Below are 24,778 nucleotides of genomic sequence, written 5' to 3' on the forward strand. Positions count from 1 at the left end.
AAGTTTTTTTGCAAAAGAAATTCACTAGATCTTGGGGTCTTTAAAAGTTTTTTTTACTTACACTTGTCATGTTTCAGCAGGCTCTACTCATTCTTGTTCCTCATGGACCCAGATTAATGAATAATTTATATGGAATTCTCCCCATTGTCATATATAGATATAATACATATTTAGAATGCTTCCTAATAAGGAAAGGGGGCACAGGATTAAATGTGCACTTGTTTGTAATACTTCATTCCAGAATTTGGGCATAACACTTCTCTTTATACTTCATTGACCAAAGGAAGTCACATAACATGGCTTAACATCAGAAGAGCATTCTTACCATGTGCTTGGAAAAGATTGAGACTGGAAATATTTTGAAAGTAGTAATGGTCGCCCCAAGTGGTAATGATTATTTTTATTAGAATAGTAAAAAGGGGGTTGAGAAAAAGTATTGTATGTAGAAAAAAATTGTTTATAATTTTTATAATATATAATATATTTATGTATAATGACATATGATTAAAGGTATTGGTGAGAATACACATAAAAACAATTTAGGAATTTTTAGTGACTGAAAAAATAACTGCATTAAAAGAAATGAAAACTCACAAAAATTATATGAAAGATGTTGATAAATATTTAAGTTTAGATTGTTTTCAAGATAGGAAAAATAACATACAAGCATAAATTTAATTGTTTCTTAAGAAAGATTGGCCCTGGTTGATTGGCTCAACAGTAGAGCATCGAAAGATGTGTGGATGGCCCTGGCCGGTTGGCTCAGCGGTAGAGCGTCGGCCTGGCGTGCGGAGGACCCGGGTTCGATTCCCGGCCAGGGCACACAGGAGAAGCGCCCATCTGCTTCTCCACCCCTCCCCCTCTCCTTCCTCTCTGTCTCTCTCTTCCCCTCCCGCAGCCAAGGCTCCATTGAAGCAAAACTGGCCTGGGCACTGGGGATGGCTCTGTGGCCTCTGCCTCAGGCGCTAGAGTGGCTCTGGTCGCAACATGGCCATGCCCAGGATGGGCAGAGCGTCGCCCCATGGTGGGCGTGCCAGGTGGATCCCGGTCGGGCGCATGCTGGAGTCTGTCTGACTGTCTCTTCCCTGTTTCCAGTTTCAGAAAAATGCAAAAAAAAAAAAAAAAAAAAAAAGATGTGTAGAAGTCCCAGGTTTGATTCGTAGTCAGGGCACATAGGAGAAAGAATCATCTGCTTCTCTCCTGTCCCCCTCCTCTCTTTCTCTTTCTCTCTCTCTCTCTCTTCCCCACCTTCAGCCAAGGTTCAATTGATTTAGGCATGATGGCCCTGGATGCTGAAGATGGCTCCATTGAGCCTCTGCTTCAGGTGCTAAGAATAGCTTGGTTGCCAGTGGCCCCAGATGGGTGTTGCCCAGTGGATCCCATTCAGGGTGCATGCAGAAGTCTGTCTATCTATCTCCTCTATTCTCACTTTAAAAAAAAAAAGAAAAAGAAAAAAGAAAGACTTGGAGATGATAGCTAACATTATGGAATTACCCAAAAGTTAAAAGAGAGCAAGTACACATAATAAAATATCTATGGGAAGATTTTTTTAAAATTAGTATAGTAAAAAGGTAGAGAAAGACTATCAATTAACATCAATTTGTATGAGTAAGAAAGAGAAAGGACATTAAGAGGATTGCAAGATAATTTTATTGTTAAGGCTAGAACAGCCAACAAGTCTCTAGAAGAATGGTAAAATTCCATCATTGGAATGATCTATGGTGTGAAATACTGTAGGGTACACACACTCATTAGGAGGCAAGTAAAGGAAACAATTTAGTGTATTTTAGGTCAATGGAAATTTCTGAAGGGAGGCTTCTAGTAGAGTGGGGAGGGCATGTACTAGAAAAGAAAGGGTTGACAAGTAAGCTAATGGTGAAGAAATAATAGTCGTCCCTGACAACCAAGATTTGAAAATGACAATTATGGAGAATGAAAAAAGGTTTGTAGATGAGAGAATGGTAGATCAGTGTTTTTCAACTACTGGTCCAACAGAAATTTCATGCTGATCTAAGAAAGAGTTAACCACCCTGATGGTGTGTAGACTCTAGAATCTTCACACAACATCAGGGTGGTTAACTCTTTCTCGTGGATCTGCAGGAAGTTTCTGGCAGATGGGCATGGGTCCAGAGACCAGCAGTTGAGAAACACAGCTCTAGATGAGAGTTAAATGTATTTGGCTAAGAAAATCAGGAAAAAAGAAGATAGAATAGTGAAATGTACAGAGAGAGGTAAATGACAGATAACGATGGAATAATGAAATAAAAATGAAACATATACACTTCCTAATTATAGTTGTCCAAGTTTTAGTTAATCTCTGGTAGCTATCAAACATTTATCTAGGCTAGTTCCTTCACTAAATATTTGTTGGCATGGGTGGTCATATGACCAAATTAGCTCTTCGTTAGCAATTTTGTTCTTTCAGTAACTGAGAAAGTTATTTCTATTGCTATATCTATCTCTAAATTTTTGCTTATATAATTTGGGTTTATGCTCTTAGGTGCATAAAAAATATTTTTTCTTAGAAAACAAAACTATTTGTATTCAGCTCTTTCAGTATGATATGCCTGGATGTTGCTTTCTTTTTGTTTATTATACGTTGGGCGCATGTCTCTCTTTTTGAATCTGGGCTTGATGACTTTCATCGCTTTGAAAAATTCTGTGCCATAATTCCTTAAATATGTCTGTATTCCATTTTCTTTTCATTTCCCTTTTTTTTTTTTTTTTTTTTTTACAGAGACAGAGAGTGAGTCAGAGAGAGGGATAGAAAGGGACAGACAGACAGGAATGGAGAGAGATGAGAAGCATCAATCATTAGTTTTTCATTGCGTGTTGCAACACCTTAGTTGTCCATTGATTGCTTTCGCATATGTGCCTTGACCGCAGGCCTTCAGCAGACTGAGTAACCCCTTGCTGGAGGCAGCGACCTTGGGTTCAAGCTGGTGGGCTTTTCCTCAAACCAGATGAGCCCGCGCTCAAGCTGGCAACCTCGTGGTCTCGAACCCGGGTCCTCTGCATCCCAGTCCGACGCTCTATCCACTGCGCCACCGCCTGGTCAGGCCATTTCCCTTTTAAGATCCCATTTCTATTCTAGATTTCTATTCTAAAATTTTAAAATCTATTTCCTATCTCTTACTTCTTTTATTTCTCTTATTTTCTGAAAGTTTTCTTCCTTTGCATATTTCAAATTTTCATTTCAGCCCTGTTTAATCTACTCATTTAATCTACTCTTAAATTTACTTATTAAGGTTTTAATTTATTTTTTTCAGTTTTATAATTTTTGTTTGTTTTATTTTTATAATTTTCAATTTTCTTCTAAGATTTCCATTCTTATTTATTTCCTTAAAGATTGCCAGGACTAAGTAAAGACTATGTCAGATAACTCCATTTTCTGTAGGTGTTTTATATTATTTCTCTTGGTCATTTTTGAATGAAGAAAAAAGAAATAAGATCTAAAATAATGACTTGAAGCTGAGATAACTTCCTGAAAATTCCTTTCTTTCTCAGTTCACTTTCAGAATGTAGCTCTTTCCAGTCCCATCCCAAAGTAGAAGAGTTCGTTTATTACTTTCTACTTTGTGCACTCTGAACTGACCAACCTCCCAAGCATCCTTGGGTTACTGTGTTCCTTTAGATCTCGGCCTTGTTATTTTCCCATTCTATTTCAGGTCCCCTATATTAATGTCAAGTTTTCTCATTGTTTTCAGTACGGTGATTGTTTCTAATTAATTGGCCATAATAAGAAGTAGTAGAAATAAAATATTTTACTGATTTTTTTTTTTTTGTATTTTTCTGAAGCTGGAAACGGGGAGAGACAGTCAGACAGACTCCCGCATGCGCCCGACCAGGATCTACCCGGCACGCCCACCAGGGGCGACGCTCTGCCCACCAGGGGGGATGCTCTGCCCCTCCGGGGCATCGCTCTGCCGCGACCAGAGCCACTCTAGCGCCTGGGGCAGAGGCCAAGGAGCCATCCCCAGCGCTCAGGCCATCTTTGCTTCAATGGAGCCTCGGCTGCGGGAGGGGAAGAGAGAGACAGAGAGGAATGAGGGGGGCGGGGTGGAGAAGCAAATGGGCGCTTCTCCTATATGCCCTGGCCGGGAATCAAACCCGGGTCCCCCGCACGCCAGGCCGACGGTCTACTGCTGAGCCAACCGGCCAGGGCCTTACTGATTTTTTTTAAATGAGAAGGAAGGAGATAGAGACCGACTCCCGCATGCTTCCTGATGGCACACACCCTGACTGGAATTCACCTGGAAACCAGCGCCTGCGTGAATGTTCAGACCAATGGAGCTACTGGCTGCAAAAGGGTAAAAGAGAGAGAGAAGGGGAAAAGGAGGGGTAGAGAAGCAAACGGTCACTTCTTATATGTGCCCTGATATGGAATCAAACCTGAGACGTCGGCACACCAGGTGATGTTCTATCCACTGAGCCTACCGGCCAGGAACCTTTTACCAAATTTTAAAGAGATACAATGAAGTTAGTTATCTGCTAGATTATATGATATTTTTATGGCAAAAATTCTATTTTATTCATTGTTGTTTCCAACTCTGTTACATATATATGAATAAACATTACAGTTTAACATTAGTTGTTTTCTTAATTTCAAGTTAAATAATTTAATAAAGAAAACTTGATTCCAGCTACCCTTACCCTCTTTCTGCCCATTCACTGAACTGTCAACCAGTCAGACTTGTTTCCTTCCAAATTCACACCTGCCTTTTACCTGTTAACCACACTAAGATGTATTTTAAGCTAAGAATTAGAGACAACAGTTTATTTCTATACTATTCTTTTTAAATTTAGGTTGTAATATACTTTGATTGAAAAGAATCATGTAGCCCTGGCCGGTTGGCTCAGCGGTAGAGTGTCGGCCTAGCGTGCGGAGGACCCGGGTTCGATTCCCGGCCTGGGCACACAGGAGAAGCGCCCATTTGCTTCTTCACCCCTCCGCCGCGCTTTCCTCTCTGTCTCTCTTCCCCTCCCGCAGCCAAGGCTCCATTGGAGCAAAGATGGCCCGGGCGCTGGGGATGGCTCTGTGGCCTCTGCTTCAGGCGCTAGAGTGGCTCTGGTCGCAACATGGGGACGCCCAGGATGGGCAGAGCGTCGCCCCTGGTGGGCGTGCCGGGTGGATCCCGGTCGGGCGCATGCGGGAGTCTGTCTGACTGTCTCTCCCTGTTTCCAGCTTCAGAAAAATGAAAAAAAAAAAAAAAAAAAAAGAATTATGTATAAAAATATATTATCATTCCTGTATTTTAGCTTTTTTTTATGTTGACTGCTTAGACATCTGAAATCTAATTTCCTTTCTCAAAGCCGTATTTCTTTTCAATTTGCAGGACATGTCTGAGATTCTGTGAATTTGAACAGGTTATAACTTGAAGTGACAGGAAATAGAGTTTGATTTAACATTTCAAAATAAGGATTTGTTATTACTGTTGTCGTTTTTTTTTTTTTTTAACTCACATGTCTTATGAAACCTGTTAATGAGAAAGTTAATTGTTTTATTGCTTATGTCCCTGGGGTCTGTGGTCCTTGTTATGTTTGTGAGCATGCCTGTTTTACAAAACAGAAGTAAAAAACATTGCAAAAATGTATGAGTAAAAAACATGTTATTTCAATCTGCACTGAATGCTGTTTTAACTTTAAATACTATAACATAATGAAAACATAAAATATTAGCTAGAAAAGGCAAAGAATTGACAAAATACAACAGTATTATGACAGAAATCATTGAAGTTTAAAAGAAGAAATAATTTGCCCCTTTGATCACATGATAGTCCTTGCAGGATAACCTTTTGAATCATAATTATTTTTACTTATGTATTTTGTAAGCCCACCTTCTCCAGAGACATTTTAGAAATACTTAACCATTCAATGTGAGTATATTTAAGTTATCAGTGGTCTATTCTTGCACTATGTGCAGGAGACTTGGCAAAGTGAAGAGAAACACCTTTGTAAAAGTTCTCCTGGAATGATTGGTTACTCTACTTAACATTTTACCTTTCATTCGCTCAAATGGAAGGAAGAAAATAGAAATGTGCACAATGGGATAATTTCAAACTTTTGGAATATATTCAACAATAATCACTCAGTGGTAGGTTAATTTGGTCTTTTTTAAAATTAGCCCTTAAGGTAGATTACAATGAAAATATTAAAAAAATATATATTGTATGTATATTTAAACCCCAATTAATTATCCACTGCTTATGTTGCAAAAGAAAAGTACTGTACAGGTTCTAATTGTGTATCTAAATAAATAGATACCAGAAAATAAAAGTTATTTAGAAATTACTTGGGTCAAGAAACTTCTTACTGAACTTCAGAATTTCTTTCACTTTTAGATGAATAATCTAAAGCTAGACTAAGAAATATTAATTACATCTACCTGGGAAAAGGCATGTTCTTTTTGTCTGCATTTTGAAAAGCAATAATACCCTTATGAATAATTCTAAAATGCAGTAATTATTTGGAATAACCAAAATGTCTACAATTGATTAGATGAATAAAGCGGCAAGCTGAATCGAACAGAACTAAATTGATCAGAACCCTCTGTAAAATAGGTATGTTATTTAAATAAATGTGCTCTCTAATTTTTGCCTTTGGGAATTTGTTTTACATATCCAGGAAAGAAACTACAGACTAGCCAAACCATTTCATTTAAACAAAATAAGAAAGGCTAATTATCTTTTCTCCCACATAACCAAGGTTTACAATCTTCCAAGGCAATAATGACTATTTCGCTAAGTTGGAGATGTCTTTGTGATGATCCTGTCTCAGTGTATCCATCTTTGTGGTTAAAAGCACATACCAAACAGTTGTGATTCAGCAGTTGATGAACTGTGCTGAACTGATAGAACATATTCTTAAAGGTCAAAATAAGCTTTAAAAAGACAAACAGAATATTAAGCAAAGAAAAAACTTTTAAGCACAGACAAGAGTGTGGAGATTGCAGACGGAAAGGAGGTGAGGAGAGGAAGAAGAAGGCAGAAGAGACAGAGAGTAATGGAGGGAAAGTTAACTTGGGGTGGTGAACACACAACACAATATACAGATGATATATTGTAGAATTAAGTGCCTGAAACCTGTATAATTTTATTAATCAATGTCACCCCAATAAATTAAAAAAATAAAAAAAGACAATTTACTCTTATTATGATCTGTGCAAACAGGCATGAATTTTATAAAAACAATCATGGAAATAAAACAGGCAGTCCATGAAAGAATGTTGTATTCATCAAAGAATAAAAATCAGTACAAAAAAATAACCCTTCTTTTTAGAAAAATTTTAATTAACAATATCTCTTATTTTTAGCCTAAATTTGCTTGCCTCTGGGGAGAGGAAGCTATACAAAGAAAACCTTTTTAGATATTGCAATAAACTGAAGAACTAGAATATAAAGATTTAATAGCTGGCACAGTGCACTAATGTGCCCAGAAAATGGCCTTAACTGGGGTTAAATCCAAAGATTAGTGCAAGAGATGGCACAAATATAATAAAATCAAATGAATGGGTTCGTCACCTCATAAATGGTGAAAAGGTGACTTTCTGTTCTCTTGTTGTATCTCCTCTACTTTCATTATGTATTTGGAGGCTGGATAATCCTGTTGATAGAGTCAGAAGAGGAATGTGCACAACACTATATTTGACCTTGGGGATGTAAATCTATACTAAAGTTTTGATATAATTTTCAATTGAATAAACAATAAAAATATAATCAGGCATATGAGTACAATGGAAGATTCTGTTTTGTTTGGCCTTTTATCACAAAAGAGAAAAAATATCAAATAAGAAAAGGTAGTTTCCAATAGACATACAAAGTGAATCTTAATTCTCACTCCTTTACAGAATGTAAGTAATTAATAACCTGCCTATCAAAATGTGCCATTGCTCATAGTAAGGTAACAATATGAACCAAGAACTACAGAAATAACTTTTGTAAATATAAGTATATACATATATCTATATTTTCTATTAATGGATCTTTTTATAATAATCTATGTGAATAATATTTGGCTATCAATTCATTTTACATTTAGCCTTTAAGTAGAATTGTATTACATTATTATGTCAACAGGGTACTTTTTATTGAATTATAATTTATAAATCTTCAAAAGCATAGATTTTAATACCAATTTTAACAAGTTTTGGTATATAAACCCACATAACCACTACCCCAATCAAGCTATATAACATTACATTACATCAGATTTTTTTCCTACTTTAATTTTCCAACAAATCTCTTTACCTTACCTATGCACAACTCTTTTCACTTCCATCACTATAAACTCTTTTTCTGTTTTAGAATTTCCTATAATGCCTGACCTGTGATGGCGAGTGGAATAAAGCATCGAACTGGAACACTGAGGTTGCCAGTTCAAAACCCTGGGCTTGCCTGGTCAAGGCACATATGGGAGTTGATGCTTCCTGCTCCTCCCACTTCTCTCTCTCTCTCTCTCTCTCTCTCTCTCTCTCTATTTCCCTCATTCCTCCCCCTCTCCTCTCTGAAAAAAATTGAATAAAATCTTTAAAAATTTTCTATAAAGGAAGGAAACTATGCAGTATATATGACTTTGTGTCTAGGTTTTTAATATTCAATGCAATGTTTTGAGATTTATTCCTGACTGTACATAGCAGTAAGCAGTTTATTATTATTATTAGTATTGATTAGTATTGCTGAATATTAGATGAACTTACCACTAGAAACTTTATTTTGCACTGTATTTTTCACCAGTGGTACTTAACTGACAATGAGGAGGACTAAATTCTAGTCTTTATTTATATCATCTATTCATTTTGCAAATTTGTATATGTTTCTTTATAAAGATAGATCTCATCTGTCCAATAAAAGATTATTACTAGATAATCTCTGAATCTATTTTAACTCTTAAATTCTATTTTCTAGTTCATGGTTGTTTAACAATTGAATATTGTTTTAATAAGAAACTATCTCTAAATTACTAGCAGATTCATTCCACTTAAGTTAATGTGTGTCATTTTTAATTCAACTGTTAGACAAAAATGTTGTTTTCTTTTTTTCCTGAGATTAGCTTTCCAGTATATTCCAAAATAAGTGGAAAATGTGTTTTGCATCTGATAATAATTCTTAAACTTATTTCTAACTCCTTTGTTGCAGTTCTTTTAGCTTTTGCTAAATGAGACTTAGATCAAAATGAAGTGTATTTTATTTACTTCTATTAATATTCTCAACATCTTTTAAAGATGATTTCAATTGTCACCTTTCCCATAAAAGTTTTTCTAACCATCCAGTCAGGAGACAGTAAATCTCTTTTACTTTTAAAATGTTACGTTTTGTATCATTCTTTCTTCATTTTCATCATTCATTCACTCCTCGTTCACTCATTTATTCAAATATTATTGCATATATCAAGTCTGCAATAAATATTAGGCATACAATAATGACCAAAAAAAAAAAAAGTCTCAACCCTCAAGAGCTTATATTTCATTATGATAATCATGAAACAATTATGCTCAATTATAAACTAGCTAGTAATTTGGAAAAAATTACTGATGCACTGATACATATACTGCATAACATGGGGATCAAGTTTATTTTTGATGATTCAGAGGGGAGATCCTTTGAGAATGAGGTCTAGGGTAAAATTTCACCATCTAAAGGTGTGTGCATGTTTGTGTGTGTGTATTTGTGTGTGTGTGTGGGGGGGCGGGAGTGATGATGGTGGGAGGTACAACAGTGAATTGATTTCCTGTTGTATTTGAAACTAGCCCAACAGTTTAAAAATCCACAGAATTTTTGCAAAGCAAGATGATATAATTGTGAGAGAAGGCCAAAATAGGGAGGGAAGTACAAGATCTTTTAGAATATAATAGACCTTTTTTATGGTTTTGAATTTCACCCTAGAAGCTACTTATAAGATTCTACACAGATTAAATAAGTGGTTTTGGACTAATGTGCACATTAGAAAATCATTGGCTAATGGATGGTAAATGAAGCTCTATGTGTTGATGAGATGCTTGTGGAGAGTGTTAGGAGTGAGAAAAGATGTGAATTCTGAGACTTCAGGGTTTAAATATGTTATAGATACTTATAGAAATATTTCATTACCATCACTTAAATTTGAAGATCATGTGACAGAATCATAATAAAAGGTACGAAGCTTTAAATCTAAGCAGTATTAGGTTCAAGGAAATGCATTATTCTTGGGCAACTTGCTTAATGCCTATGATGTTCTTTTTTTTTCTTTCTTAAAATACAGATAATAATTCTACTATGGGAGCCTTAATAATCCAAAGACTCATAAATAGAATGAAGAACATAATGCCATGCACATCATACATACCTATCTGTAGTAGATTTTTTGTTTCCAATTTTTCTAAAACACAGTGCATGGTATTCGGTCCCTAAAGTAAACATTTCATAAATTATGTTAAATGAATGAGAACCGTAATGAAGTCTGAGAAAACAGAATCATGAATAAGAACCAAGTAAACACAAAATGCTTATAAGAATTATAAAGTTAGTGTATAGATTCAAGAATTATCTTTTCATTTTAATTACAATGTATATTTATTAACACTTCTATATTTGACTGCATTGGTCTACATTTGTACATCAACCTTGACACCCCAAAGCTTTGGTCGCTTCCCTTGTGCCTGTTGAGTTAAGAGCTGTTAAGGACCTGAGATTTGACCCAATTTGCAATCTAATAGGTAAGCCTGCTGAAGCTTCATGGACACATATTGACAGAAGAACACAAGATTCTGGTCAGAGACACAAAATTATTTTTACAACAAAAAGCAGCAGACGGAGCCATTGCATCCATTCCTCCTGCGTGCATTCCCATAAGGCAATCAGACGGGGAGGGCCAGGTGTTTAGCTACACGAAGAGGAGATTGCACCACAGGAGAGAAAGCTAACATAAATGATGGGAAGCTTTCATATTTGCTCACACATCTTTCCATTGTTCTTTCCAGAGAAATAGATTATCCACATCCTTTGTAACAAAATGTTTCCAGGGTGGAGAGAATGAGTTACATCAGTGGTGGGATTCAAATATTTTAACAACTGGTTCTCTGCCCTAATGACCATTTTAAGTATGAAAAAACAATATACCAAAAGGTAGTTTATTATTTCATGCATTTGATACTTAAAGAAGAACAATAAAAGAGAACAAAACTAGATTATAAGAAAGAGTTTTAAAATAGTAATGACAAAATATTAAATAATACCTGACAAAGACAATAAAGCTGTTATTTAAGATATTTCCATATTGTTTCTTGACTGGAGTCCTCACCTGTAATTTTTCTCCCCTATGGACAGAATGAACATTACTATGGATGCTTAGCATACACTATTGCGCAGATGAACATTAAAAAAGGGTAAGGAATGTAAATTTATGATTTCCACACTGGGCAGCTGCCCAGGTGCCCCCCTTAGAGAGGATCCTGATGACAAGTGCCATTTTAACAACCGGTTCGCCGAACTCAACAAAAAATCAGGTATTGGTTCTGCCAAACTGATGAGAACCAGCTGAATCCCACCACTGGTTAAATCCTACAATATCCTGGAGTTTCTATCTTTAGGGAGACACTACTTTCCAAAGCATGTTTATTATTCAACATGTCTTGTTCAAAATGCTCAAACCAGGAAGAGATGGGAGAAATATATCCAGAATTGTTGCCCAATATTTCTTTGACCAGAGTGGCTCCATATAGCAACCCTAGTCTTTTTTGTGGTTGAAAAGGGAGGCTGCCACCACAGTCACTTTGTTCTCCCAGCAAATCCTATCATTCCCAAAGTAGGAGGGCAGAATCTCTCCTCTGCACCTGCCAAGGAGGGTTGATGGCAGCTGCATGTCTAGAGCTACTGGACACATACAGGCTCTGGCCACCTTAGTAATAACACCACTCAGAAATGCAAACTGAACCAATGGGAAACTTGAAAGAGAATAAGTCAGCAGATCCATTTGGACTCTTTTGCTTCATGAATGTGCTGTTTCTGGAGGCAGTGGCTCCCTGGCATCCTTAGTGACTGAAGAAGCAGCTGTGTTTCCCAGTAATGCGACACCTTGTATTCGGGTTTTCTGCCTTCCTTGTCTTGCTTTCATTGTGTGGAACTTCAGTTCTCTCTCCTCCAGCCAATGAAGCCTCAATATGCAATCTTGACTTTCATATACTTTCATACTAGAAAGTATGAAAGCTCTTTACACCATCCTAGAGTTTCTGCATTGTGTGTTATATGTACATCTTTTTCTTAGATTTTATTTATTCATCTTTTTAGAGAGAGAGAGAGAGAGAGACAGAGGAAAGAGAGAGAGAGAAGGGCGGAGGGGCAGGAAGCCTTAATTCCCATTCTTGCCAGGCAAGGACTGTGTTTTGAACCAGTAATTTCAGTGTTCAATTCTTTATCCACTGCACCACCACAGGTCAGGCAATGTATGTACATCTTCTTATAGGAAAGTGAAAACATGGACAGAAAAATAAAGGTAAATACTAATGCATTCACTAATTTAACACATTTATTACCAATCTCCGTCATATCGAAAAGCTTTGGATTAAATGAAATGTCTCTTTGCATTCACATCTTCACTTCATATTCTTATGGCCCAAATACGCTGCCTCAGACCTGGATGTGGAGGGACTCACAGGGTGGTCACGTACTCCTGTTATTTCCCGTCTCCACTACCTCACACCCCGGGATGACATTCTTGTACATCATGCTATCTTAAACGCAAGTGATAATTGATTATTGTACGAAACTTTCCAAAGTAAAAAGCTTAGTTTGGGAAAATGAAATGGTATTTCAGTATAGAAATTTTAGTAGTAAAAAATTGAGTCTTTTTTGACAGAAAAATATTTTAATTCGGTGGAGTAGTTCTTAACATCTTAAATCAAATTAGGTAAACAACATTCTATTTTTTCTGTTTGTCTAGAGTTTTTCCTTGGCATAAAAAAATTCAGAAAGTTCCAAATGAGCATTCATGATACTTTAGATATGGATCTATCTCTGAATGTGAACTTAGGTATGGACATACTTATTCCTAAATCAATTATTAGTATATTTTCACTTGTTTTAAATTTATATATATGTGATTTTCTATTTTTTTCAACTACTGTTTATTTTATGTTATGACAATTAGAAGTATAATGGTGGTTAAGTCATTTACATATGTATTAGATCTAGTTATTAAGTATATATTATATCATACAATAGTTAAAGCCAATATAATATGCTTCATTACATATACCCTAGAAATACTTGATGACCAGATAAAAAAATAAATTATTATGAAATGTCTCTGCAAAGTTATAGATAAATTTAAAAATAAAATCAATAATAATAATAACATAGTAATCCAGAAAGTAGTAAATATTTCCAAGAGTATAGACACAGTGATGGACAGAGGCTTGACTTGGGGTGGTGATCACACAATGCAATATATTGATGATGCACTGTAGAATTTTGCACCTAAAACCTGTGTGATTTTATCAACCAATATCAAGCTAATAAATTCAATAATTTTTAAAAACAATACCCTATGTATTATTGGGGAGAATAAATTATATTTTCTATAAAATAAAAATATAGTAACACAAGAAGAGAATACACAATTTCTATTTCTACACTAAAAAGACTAACACAGAGAGTATGAATTGAAAGAAAATTTAAGGTAATCCTTTTCATGTTAAAGAGACTACCTTCTCAGACTAAGTCCAGGCTCAAATTCATCAATAATTTGAAGGTAAAGTTTTCTGTCATTTATGAATGTTTTTAAGTATAATATATAAACAAAGCATTTAATTTTCTATCTTGTCTTAGTTTCAAATCAAATTCATCCACTGTATAAAATCAGAACACTAATTCAAAGTCTCTGAGCTTCAACTTACCCACTTATAATAAAATAATACCTATTTTAAAAGATGAATTTATAATTTTTTTACAATTTTTATTTTTTAGAGAGACAGACAGGAAGGAAAGAGAGTGAGGAGAGAGAGTGAGAAACGTCAACTTTTAGTTGATCATTGATTGTTTCTTGCATTTGCCTTGCCCAGTTGTGGGGAGGGGAGTCAAGCCAAGCCGCTGATCCCTTGAGCAAGCCAGTGGCCATTGGGCTCAAACCAGTGACCTTTGAGCTCAAGTCAATGATCCTGCACTCAAGCTGGTGGCCTCAGGGTTTCAAATTGGGGACTTCAGCATCCCAGGTTGATGTTGTATCCACTGTGTGCCACCACTGGCGAAGCAACAGATACTAGAATTCTTTGGTTTTTAGAAAAAGGAAGTCCTCATTCACTGCTAGTGGTTACAAAAGGGAGGAGAATGTGCAGAAGGGTTTGAGGTAAGGGAAGAAAGAGGGACAAATATACGATGACAGAAAATTAATTGACTTTGGGTGATGGCTGGTACACAATATAATCAACAGTTCACGCGCTATAAAAATGTTTACCTACAACCTATGTACTTTTATTGATCAATGTCACCCTGTTAAATTTAATTTTCTGAATGAAATTAAAAAAGAAAGTCCATGTGTATGCATAATATTGATGCAAATTTCAAATGTATTATGTACATTGTGTATCCTTAATTGATTTGACCAGTAATATTAAAAGGAAATTACTTCATTTTAGAATCATGTCTTCTTAGAGTGTCTATTCTAGTTCATAACATTCATGTCTTAATTTTTACATGTTATACATTTTCATCAATGTCAAATTTATTTTCATACATTTATGTGCATTTACCTATTGACATATGTGACATTCTTCTGGTTTTGGTCATCTTTCTTAATATCCGACCAATTTTCACTTCTTGCCAGAAGTTCACAAGGAAGTTATTCAGAGGAATCTTAATGTTCAGAAAAATACACGTTTATTTGTCTTTGAGTCCAAAACTCCATGAATAAATGTATATTTCTTGACAATACCAAATATCTATTTTTGGCTCTGCTACATATTATCTTTTTTGGGGGGGAAATGCTGATTCTTGTAACAGTCTCCATTAGGGACAGTGTTAATATAGTGGCAAATAGATTAAATATACTAAACAAGTCACATTATAGATCTCAAAGCTCAGTCCTGGAAGACACTCAAATTAAATGCCAATTTCCTTATATACTCCTAAGTTCAAAAGGGTGCAAATATATAAAGCTTTTCCAGGAAAAACTATTCAGATAAGGTGACCCGAATATTTAGCAGAAAATAAGACAACCTACCACAAAAACTTATGCACATTTCTAAAAAAATTTAATTTAGATGTGGAACTGTGATGACCTGATGGGTACCATAAAGGAGTACAATAAAAGAATATTAAATAGTAATTATGAAATCCTGGCAATTTATTTAACTCACTGTACCTCAAATTACTTGTCTGTAAAATGAGAATTTTAGTTCTTGGCTCATAGAATCATTGTTAATATAAAATTAAATTGTTAAATTATATAACACAGTAACTAGAGCCTGAGTAAGACAATAAATGTTAGCTATCATTATTTTCACTTTTAATCATTTTAATATAAGAGTAAAATAACAAAACATTTAAAACGGAATTATTAAAATTATGTATAAACTGCCCTGGCTGAAGAGTTCAGCTGGTTTGAACTTTGTCTCAGCATGGTTGCTAGTTTGTTCTCTGGTCAAGGGACATACAAGAGCAGTTAAATGTTTCTGTCAATCTCTCTCCCTGCCTCACTCAAAAAAATATTTATATCTGTATCTATCTATATCTATATCTATGTCTATATCTATATCTATATCTATATCTATATCTATATCTATATCTATATCTATATCTATCTACATCTATTTATCTATAGCTATAGCTATAGATATATCTATCTATATCATCTATATCTATATCATCTATATCTATATCTATATCATCTATCTATATTTATATCTATATCATATATATATAATACACACATACACACCTACTTTAGTAGAGTATATTTGTTATTTTCTGCATTATCAATTCATCTTTTGGTAACTGACTTCATTTATCCTCTGGCAAACCATCCTTCTTCAGTCTCAGTTTATGCCTTTGGGTGGGGTTGTATAATTATCTCTCACTCCCCAGAAACCTTAGCAAAGAATACAAGGTTTGTTAGGTTTTAACTCTCTATCATCTTGCTGTCCAGAATGATTGGCATCACAGTGGGGATGTGGCCCAAGTCAAAATAATGTTCATCACTTTCTGGGCTTTATCTGAATTAATGAGAAAAAGAAGCTATTTTTATGCTGATGTTGAAGCTAGGAAAATAAAAATCTACAACTGTGTCCCGCATTAGATTACCTGGGAAATAAACTTTGACCGGAGATACATGTTTAAGAAGCTTATTGGGAAATATCTTCAGGATTAATAAAGAAAACGAAGTGCCTTAATCTATTTATGTTGCCATAACAATAAGATTATTAACTGGGTGGCTTATAAACAATTGTTTATTTCACTTCTGGAGACTCGGAAGTCCAAGATGAAGGTGCTGACAGATTTTGAGTCTGGTGAGAGCCCACTCTGTGGTTCAGAGGCAGCGTCTTTTCACTGTGTTCTGACACAACATAAGGCAGTCAGGGAGCTCTCTCTAGTCCAGGGGCCCCCAAACTTTTTACACAGGGGGCCAGTTCATTGTCCCTCAGACCATTGGAGGGACGGACTATAAAAACAACTATGAACAAATCCCTGTGCACACTGCACATATCTTATTTTAAAGTAAAACAAACAAACAAACAAAAAAACGGGAACAAATACAATATTTAAAATAAAGAACAAGTAAATTTAAATTAACAAACTGACCAGTATTTCAATGGGAACTCTGCTCCTCTCACTGACCACAAATGAAAGAGGTGCCCTTCCAGAAGTGTGGCGGGGCCGGATAAATAGCCCCAGGGGGCCGCATGCGGCCTGCCAGCCCTGTAGTTTGGGGACCCCTGCTTTAACCCTTTCGTGATGTCACTCAGCTCATTCATGAGGGCTCCACCCTCAGGACCTAAGCAACTCTCAAATGCCTTACCTCCATATATTTATTACCTTGGGAGCTCAGATTTCAACATGAATTTGGAAGAGGACACAAACATTCAGACTAAAGCCAAGGCTAAGGTGAATAGAACCAGAATAAAAGTCAGCTGGTTAAAGTCAAAAAAGCCTCAGTTGGTCCTCCAGAGCTCAGAACTTGGTGATCTTTTAGAAATCCCTTTTGAGGCAAGGAGACAGGGCCTTTACATATCTGGTGAAGGAGTCATTGAATGCAAGCTGCCTCCAGAGATGCCATGTTCTCGGGAAGGTAGATCTCCTTAGTTGAGAAAATGCCTTAAAAATAACTCACTGCTATGATCAGAGGGGGAATGAATGTGTCCAAGTCTGAAAGGATATCAAATACAAAAGTTTTTAAGTTTGCCTGGGAATCAAAGTATCACAGTGACATAAACAGCTGGGAGGTTATAAGTGAGTGCTGGACAAGTGTTAGTGCCTTGCATCTAGCCACTACCTCCTGCACGTTTCCATGCTAACGATTTAAAAAATCTTGCACTTATTCTTTTGGTTGTGGCTTTCTTTTTAATGACATTTTCTGTCATCAGTTATGATACCATCCTTTCATATTATCCACTTTTTCTCAAATATGTACCTGGTTCATTTTTTTTTTTTTTTTTTTTTTTGTATTTTTCCGAAGCTGGAAACAGGGAGGCAGTCAGACAGACTCCCACATGCGCCCCACCGGGATCCACCCGGCATGCCCACCAGGGGGCGATGCTCTGCCCATCCGGGGCATCACTATGCTGCGACCAGAGCCATTCTAGCACCTGAGGCAGAGGCCATGGAGCCATCCCCAGCTCCCGGGCCATCTCTGCTCCAATGGAGCCCCTGCTGTGGGAGGGGAAGAGAGAGACAGATAGGAAGGAGAGGGGGAGGAGTGGAGAAGCAGATGGGCGCTTCTCCTGTGTGCCCTGGCCGGGAATCAAACCCGGGACTTCTACACGCCAGGCCAACGCTCTACCACTGAGCCAACCGGCCAGGGCCCCTGGTTCATTTCTTTCTTTTTTTTTTTTTTTTGTATTTTTCTGAAGCTAGAAAACGGGAGAGACAGTCAGACAGACTCCTGCATGCGCCCGACTGGATCCACCCGGCACACCCACCAGGGGGCGACGCTCTGCCCACCAGGGGGTGATGCTCTGCCCCTCTGGGGCGTCGCTCTGCCGTGACCAGAGCCACTCTAGCACCTGGGGCAGAGGCCAAGGAGCCATCCCCAGCACCCGGGCCATCCTTGCTCCAATGGAGCCTTGGCTGCGGGAGGGGAAGAGAGAGACAGAGAGGAAGGAGAGGGGGAGGGGTGGAGAAGCAGATGGGCGCCTCTCCTGTGTGCCCTGGCCGGGAATCGAACCCGGGACTTCTACACGCCAGGCCGACGCTCCACCACTGAGCCAACCGGCCAGGGCCTGGTTCATTTCTTTACATTGATACTTTATACTGTATTGCAGAGGAGTGTCAGAAAACTTGTTTTCTAAAATCTAAAGAAGAATTACTGATAGATTATAATGGTTAATGTCTTTAGCAAAGTTGTAAAACCGAAGGTTGTCTTTCACAGATGGGCATTGTTAAACCTATTGCTCTTAAGGAGAGGGAATAATGATGAACAAGAAATCTCTTGAAAACTGGATGAATTTCAGATGAGGTATTAACTTGACTGGAAGAGCAGGAAATATCTCCCCATTCGTGTACTAAACAATGCTGCTTCTTCAGGTCTGGGGGAAAAAAAGGAAAATTCCAAATGATTTGATTTTCCAAATATTACTTTAAAAAGGAGAAAGAAATTGTTCTAAATATCATGCATCTCAGAAAAAACAATGATGGCAACTTCACACTTAGAACTGTGTCTCTACCGTGTGCCATGTCTTATTAGTTAAATGAGATTAGATCTTAGCTATTATCATTGCTTGTAAGTATTTAAAACAAGAAAACTACATGAGCAAGTATAGTATTTCTTCTACTCTGACTTTGGAAAACCAGAATGAAAGTGATTTTACATCATTTAAGATCAGTTGATCATTGCTCTGGTGCCAAAATTAAGAAAAATAAGTAAATTGCTTTATGATCCCTACTTATTTAATATAGTTTTAAAAGACCATTATATTAAGTTAAATTCTGACTTAAGAAGAAATATTTTAGTTCCAGTGTTTTTTTGTGTTTTTTTGATACAACTGCTATCAACTATTTAAAGAAGCTACCACAACAAAACCATGGATAAATTTGGGACCTGGATAAAGACGTACATTATTATCAGGAAGTGTCCATATAGGCATTTACTATATTTGGGCTGCTGAATAGCAGTAATAGTTAATGTTACACATGTCAGTGGTTTTTACAGAGAAATATAAAGCAGCATATGTTCTAAAGAGTAACATACAGGCAGAGCTACTTCAGTGGGCTCAGACCAGAAGGGGCTGTCAGGCTTGCAATTAGAGTACACTTAATTTTCCATATTAATGGATTGATTTAGATTATTTTTATAGGTATAAGTTTTGGAAATGTAGTTGGGGATTTGTGTGCTATACAAGCTAAATTTAGATATGCTTTCCTAGCTTGATATTTTAGCTAGATAAATACCTTGTTAAAAAAGTAAAGAATATATCAAAAAAGTGATGTTAAAAAATAACATGTTCCTCAAAAAATTAAAAATAGAGCTACCATATGACCCAGCCATCCCTCTACTGGGTATATACCCTAAACTCAAAAACATTGGTATGTAAAGACACATGCAGCCCCATGTTCATTGCAGCATTGTTCACAGTGGCCAAGACATGGAAACAACCAAAAAGCCTTTCCATAGATGACTGGATAAAGAAGATGTGGTACATATATACTATGGAATACTACTCAGCCATAAGAAATAATGACATCGGATCATTTACAACAACATGGATGGACCTTGATAACATTATACTGAGTGAAATAAGTAAATCAGAAAAAACTAAGAACTATATGATTCCATACATAGGTGGGACATAAAAATGAGACTAAGAGATATGGGCAAGAGTGTGGTGGTTACCGGGGGTGGGGGGGGAGGAGCACAAAGAAAACCAGATAAAGGGTGACGGAGGAATTTTTGACTTTGGGTGATGGGTATGCAACATAATCAATTCTCATAATAACCTGGAGATGTTTTCTCTAAATATATATAAAAATATCCTGATTTATCAATGTCACCCCATTAAAAAAAATAAGTAGTTATGCAGCAGATACTATATGCCTGAACCCAGCTGAGGACTTTAGAAAAAGTAACTAATTTAAAGATTATTTCAGTTTTAGGAGATGGATACTTTCACTATCCCCTAATAAAAATCAGGTATCTGTGGCCCAGAGAGATGAAATAACCTGTATGAAATCCCCAAGTGACTGCCAGGAAGAGAGCGTTTTATACCCAATGCAGTTCCTGTTGAATCCAATATAAAACTTAGGTTCTGATCACTATACTTTTGTTCTATTAAACTAAAATCTGAGTCTTTTAAACAATTTTTATCCTAACCCCCAAGCCCAAGTAAAAGTTAATGTAAAAAATATAGTTATATTATTACTTATAAAAGTACATGTTAAATACACTGCGAATGCCCTCTAACTGATTTTTTTTTTAATTTGGAGCTATAAAACTGAGAATATATTCTTTGTCATTGCTTGAATGTATAAGGTATAATAATTTCTATAAAACGTGTATATATACTGCTCATGAAAATTAGGGGATATTTTATTGCTTCATATTCTTTTTTGCAATATCCCCTCATTTTAGTGAGCAGTATATTTGAAATAAGTTTATTAGGGTGATACTAGTTAACATAATTATATGTGTTTCATTCATCTAATTCTAAGATTTTTTTAAAATTCATTATAAGAAGGAGAGAGAGAGAGAGAGGAGAGGAGGAGCAGGAGCATAACTCCCACATGTGCCTTGACCAGGCAAGCCCAGGGTTTTGAATCAGCGGTCTCAACATTCCAGGTCAATGCTTTATCCACTGCGCCACCACAGGTCAGGCTCAAGTGTCTAATTCTATAATACATCTTTGTACATGTATTGTGTGTTCATACCCCCCTGAGCCTAGTCTTTACCCATCACCATTTATTCCCATATACCTCACTTCCCTATAAAATATATTTTGATCACATATTATATAAAGTTCTTAATGCAAAGAGTAAAACCCTATAAATTCAATGAAAGAAAAGCTAAATTTTTTTAAGAAATCAACTGTCTTAAAAAAAAATTCTTCATAACATAATAAATTTTTAGAAATTATTTTATACAGGATGTAGATGTTGCTGTAGAACAACAAAGTCTTATTCAAATGATCTAAACATTTAATTGAAGAGCACATGATGTTCTTATTTTATTCATATAGTTTATTTTTTTAATTTATTATTATTGTTCGTTTCTAGAGAGGGAGAGAAGGTGGGGAGGAGCAGGATGCATCAACTCCCATATGTGCCTTGACCAAGCAAACCCAGGGTTTCAAACCGGTGACCTCAGCATTTCCAGGTCAACGCTTTATCTGCTGTGCTGCCACAGGTCAGGCCCATATGGTTCTTTTTAAATATTTTATATATCCGAATTATTTAAGACACTCCAATTTGTTATTTTGTTGTTTAGCTCTTATTCTCAAGATTTAAAGGATCTAAAATTACAGCTAATGCAAGGACTTCCTAACAATCACATTGACTGGCTGGCTGCTGCCCGCAGGACAGTTGATCACTGGGGTCCTCCCGGAGAGCCCTTCACTGATCTTGCCTTATAGAGTTTTCCTTCTCCCAAATCCACTGCCTTCAATCACCTGCTATTAACCATCCAGTACATGTGTATAGTGCTTTTTGGATTTTATTTTAAAAATAGTTTTACTTATTAACACTAAAGTCTGGAAAAGTCACCAATTTCAAGGAAAAGCAATATCAACCTTTTCAAATGTTTTTTCTCATTATGGATGTTTATTTAAATTCATAAAATTTTCATCATTTATAAAATGATTTTATTGAATTTTTGCCATCTCAGTCTCTCTCTCTCTCTCTTTTTTTTTAGTTTTGATTGAGTTTTTTGGGGGGTAACACTGGCTAACACAATTATATAGGTTTTAGATACCTAATTCTACAACACATCTTTGTACCATTAGATTTCACTCATTTTTGGAATCTAATGAACAAAATGAACTAACAAACACGATAGAAACAGACTTACACATAGAAAGCAGGCTGACAGCTGTCAGGGTGGGGGGGTGGATATTGGGTGAAGGAGATGAAGAGATAGAGCAAAAAAAAAAAGAAAAAACTCATGAACAGAGACAACAGTGTGGTGATTGTGGGGGGAGGGAGATAATTGGTGATGGAAAAAGAGATGTTTTCTGTCACCTTCTATCTGGACAATTTAACTTTGGGGGAGGGGTATACAGCACAATCAAATGTCAAAATAATCTAGAGATATTTTCTCTCAACATATGTACCCTGATTTATCAATGTCACTGCATTAAATTTAATAAAATAAAAAAAAAATAAAAAAAGAGATGTAGAATGTGTCTCTTACTTACATGTATTCTTGCCATAAATACCTTCCTTATTCTTTTTATGAACTAGACATTTTTTAAAATTAATTCTCCTTATAAAGCTTTGTGGCAATAGACCATCTTATACTTATTATTCTTCTCATAAACAAATAAACCCATGGCACTAGAAAAAAATATCCAAGTTAATAAAAAGATTTGTTGAAAAAAAGCAATCCTCAAAAAATATTTTTTCTCTTCTTACCACGCTCAACTGGAAAAATCCAAAAATACTCTAATGTGCTGAAGTATAAGGAGAAGAAGGACCTGCAGCCTTGTCTGGGTTGGGAAACTTTGGGAACTATGTTTCCAGAAGAAGATAATTTTGTATCTCTTTCTCCCTTCTTCTCTTCTTTTCTCTGTCCCTCTCTTTTTCCTTCCCTCTCTCATATATTCACAGAGAAATTGAGTTTCTTAAATGTCTCTGAGTCAGTATCTTAAGCCTGATATAATTTTCCCAGTGGGAGGGGTTTTGTCTAAAATTTATACATCTAGAAAATGGCATTTTAAATTCTGAGGTGTGTAAAATACATTTTAGTGCAATGTTCTGCCAGGATGTGACTTAAGAAATTCAACAATGACTAATTTTGTATATCTCAATGCTGCTTCTTGTATCTTGGTATAACTGGTCCATATTCTGATATCCCTAAGAGTTTGCCTGAAGCAACTAGTACACTTAAGACTTAAGTAGCAATTGCAGAGGAAGTTTAGCTTTTAACTCAATTCCGGAGTTTAACTGTCATTTATATACTTCGTTAGAATGACATTCCTGAATGGTGAGTTCGTGGGATCGTTAAAATTTAATTTTCTTTACGGATAAAACACAGGAGATTATGTTCAGTTTATTAGCTCTGACCCTTTATACTTAAATAATTTTGCCATTTAATTTGGCTTATGGTGTATATAATTCTTATGGCCTTGATTATTGTGTACTTTTGTTCTTACAGATGCTATCCAAAATGCCTGAATTAGAGGTTGTCACTTCCTTTATTACTGTAAAAAATAGCATCCTAGACAAAAAACAGAAGAGAAGAACAAAACAAAACAAAATAGACAACTTTATTTTCAAACAAAAGTTCAGGAAAAGAAAACAAAAGACGTGAATTATGACTTATGGGTACAAAAGAAATTTCTTCATCCCCTGAAATACTTTACATACAAATCATCCATGTGATTTAAAATCAATAATATTTCCATATTCTAGGTCAGATCCTACTGTAGTTGATTTAATTATATCTGCCTTATGATGTAATTATCACCTATACCAGGGTAGTCAACCTTTTTATACCTACCGCCCACTTTTGTATCTCTGTTAGTAGTAAAATTTTCTAACCACCCACCGGTTCCACAGTAATGGTGATTTATAAAGTAGGGAAGTAACTTTACTTTATAAAATTTATAAAGCAGAGTTACAGCAAGTTAAAGCATATAATAATAATTACTTACCAGTACCTTATGTTGAATTTTTGCTAAGTTTGGCAGAATAAATCTTTATAAAACAACTTACTATAGTTAAATCTATCTTTTTATTTATACTTTGGTTGCTCCACTACCGCCCACCATGAAAGCTGGAACACCCACTAGGGGCAGTAAGAATCAGGTTGACTACCACTGACCTATACCTATCCTTGACAAAAATCATGAGTTTTTTGAAAATCTGTTCTGATTAGTATATGTAAGCTGACAATGTTGTTCCGTGAACCTCATACCTCATTTGTAATTCCAAATTTTGGGAGGCTCCAACATACAAATAGAGAGGCTTTTATTATCTAATGATTGTATGATGTGAAGACTAAGAAAATTAAAATTTAATAGCTTAGGGAAAAAAATGGATTTGAGGCTCTCTTCTTCATGAAACAAAAAGTAAGATAATAGCATAATTACTGAACTATTTTTGAATCTCACAGAACTTCTAGCCCTTTGGGGAAGCTATACTTCACAGAATGAAAAATTTGGTAAATATATATTCTATCATGTATTCTCAACAAATTTTTGTTTTTCTCTCAATTTTGAAATTAATTTAATTTTTTTAAATAATTTTTTTTATAAAAACACATTTTTAAAATGAATAAAATGATTTTTTTTAAAAGCCACATTAAATATTTATTTTTTCTCTTTATTTTTCTTCTTTTGGAAGAGAACTCTAAAATTAAAGAGTTTAAAAAGTGAAAATGTAAGGTCTGAATATTCAAAGTCCAATTTACCATCTGAAAAGTGATAGTCTTGGAGATAGTAAGTATT

The sequence above is a fragment of the Saccopteryx leptura genome, chromosome 8 (assembly GCF_036850995.1).
Source record: "Saccopteryx leptura isolate mSacLep1 chromosome 8, mSacLep1_pri_phased_curated, whole genome shotgun sequence".
NCBI classification, from domain to species: Eukaryota; Metazoa; Chordata; class Mammalia; order Chiroptera; family Emballonuridae; genus Saccopteryx; species Saccopteryx leptura.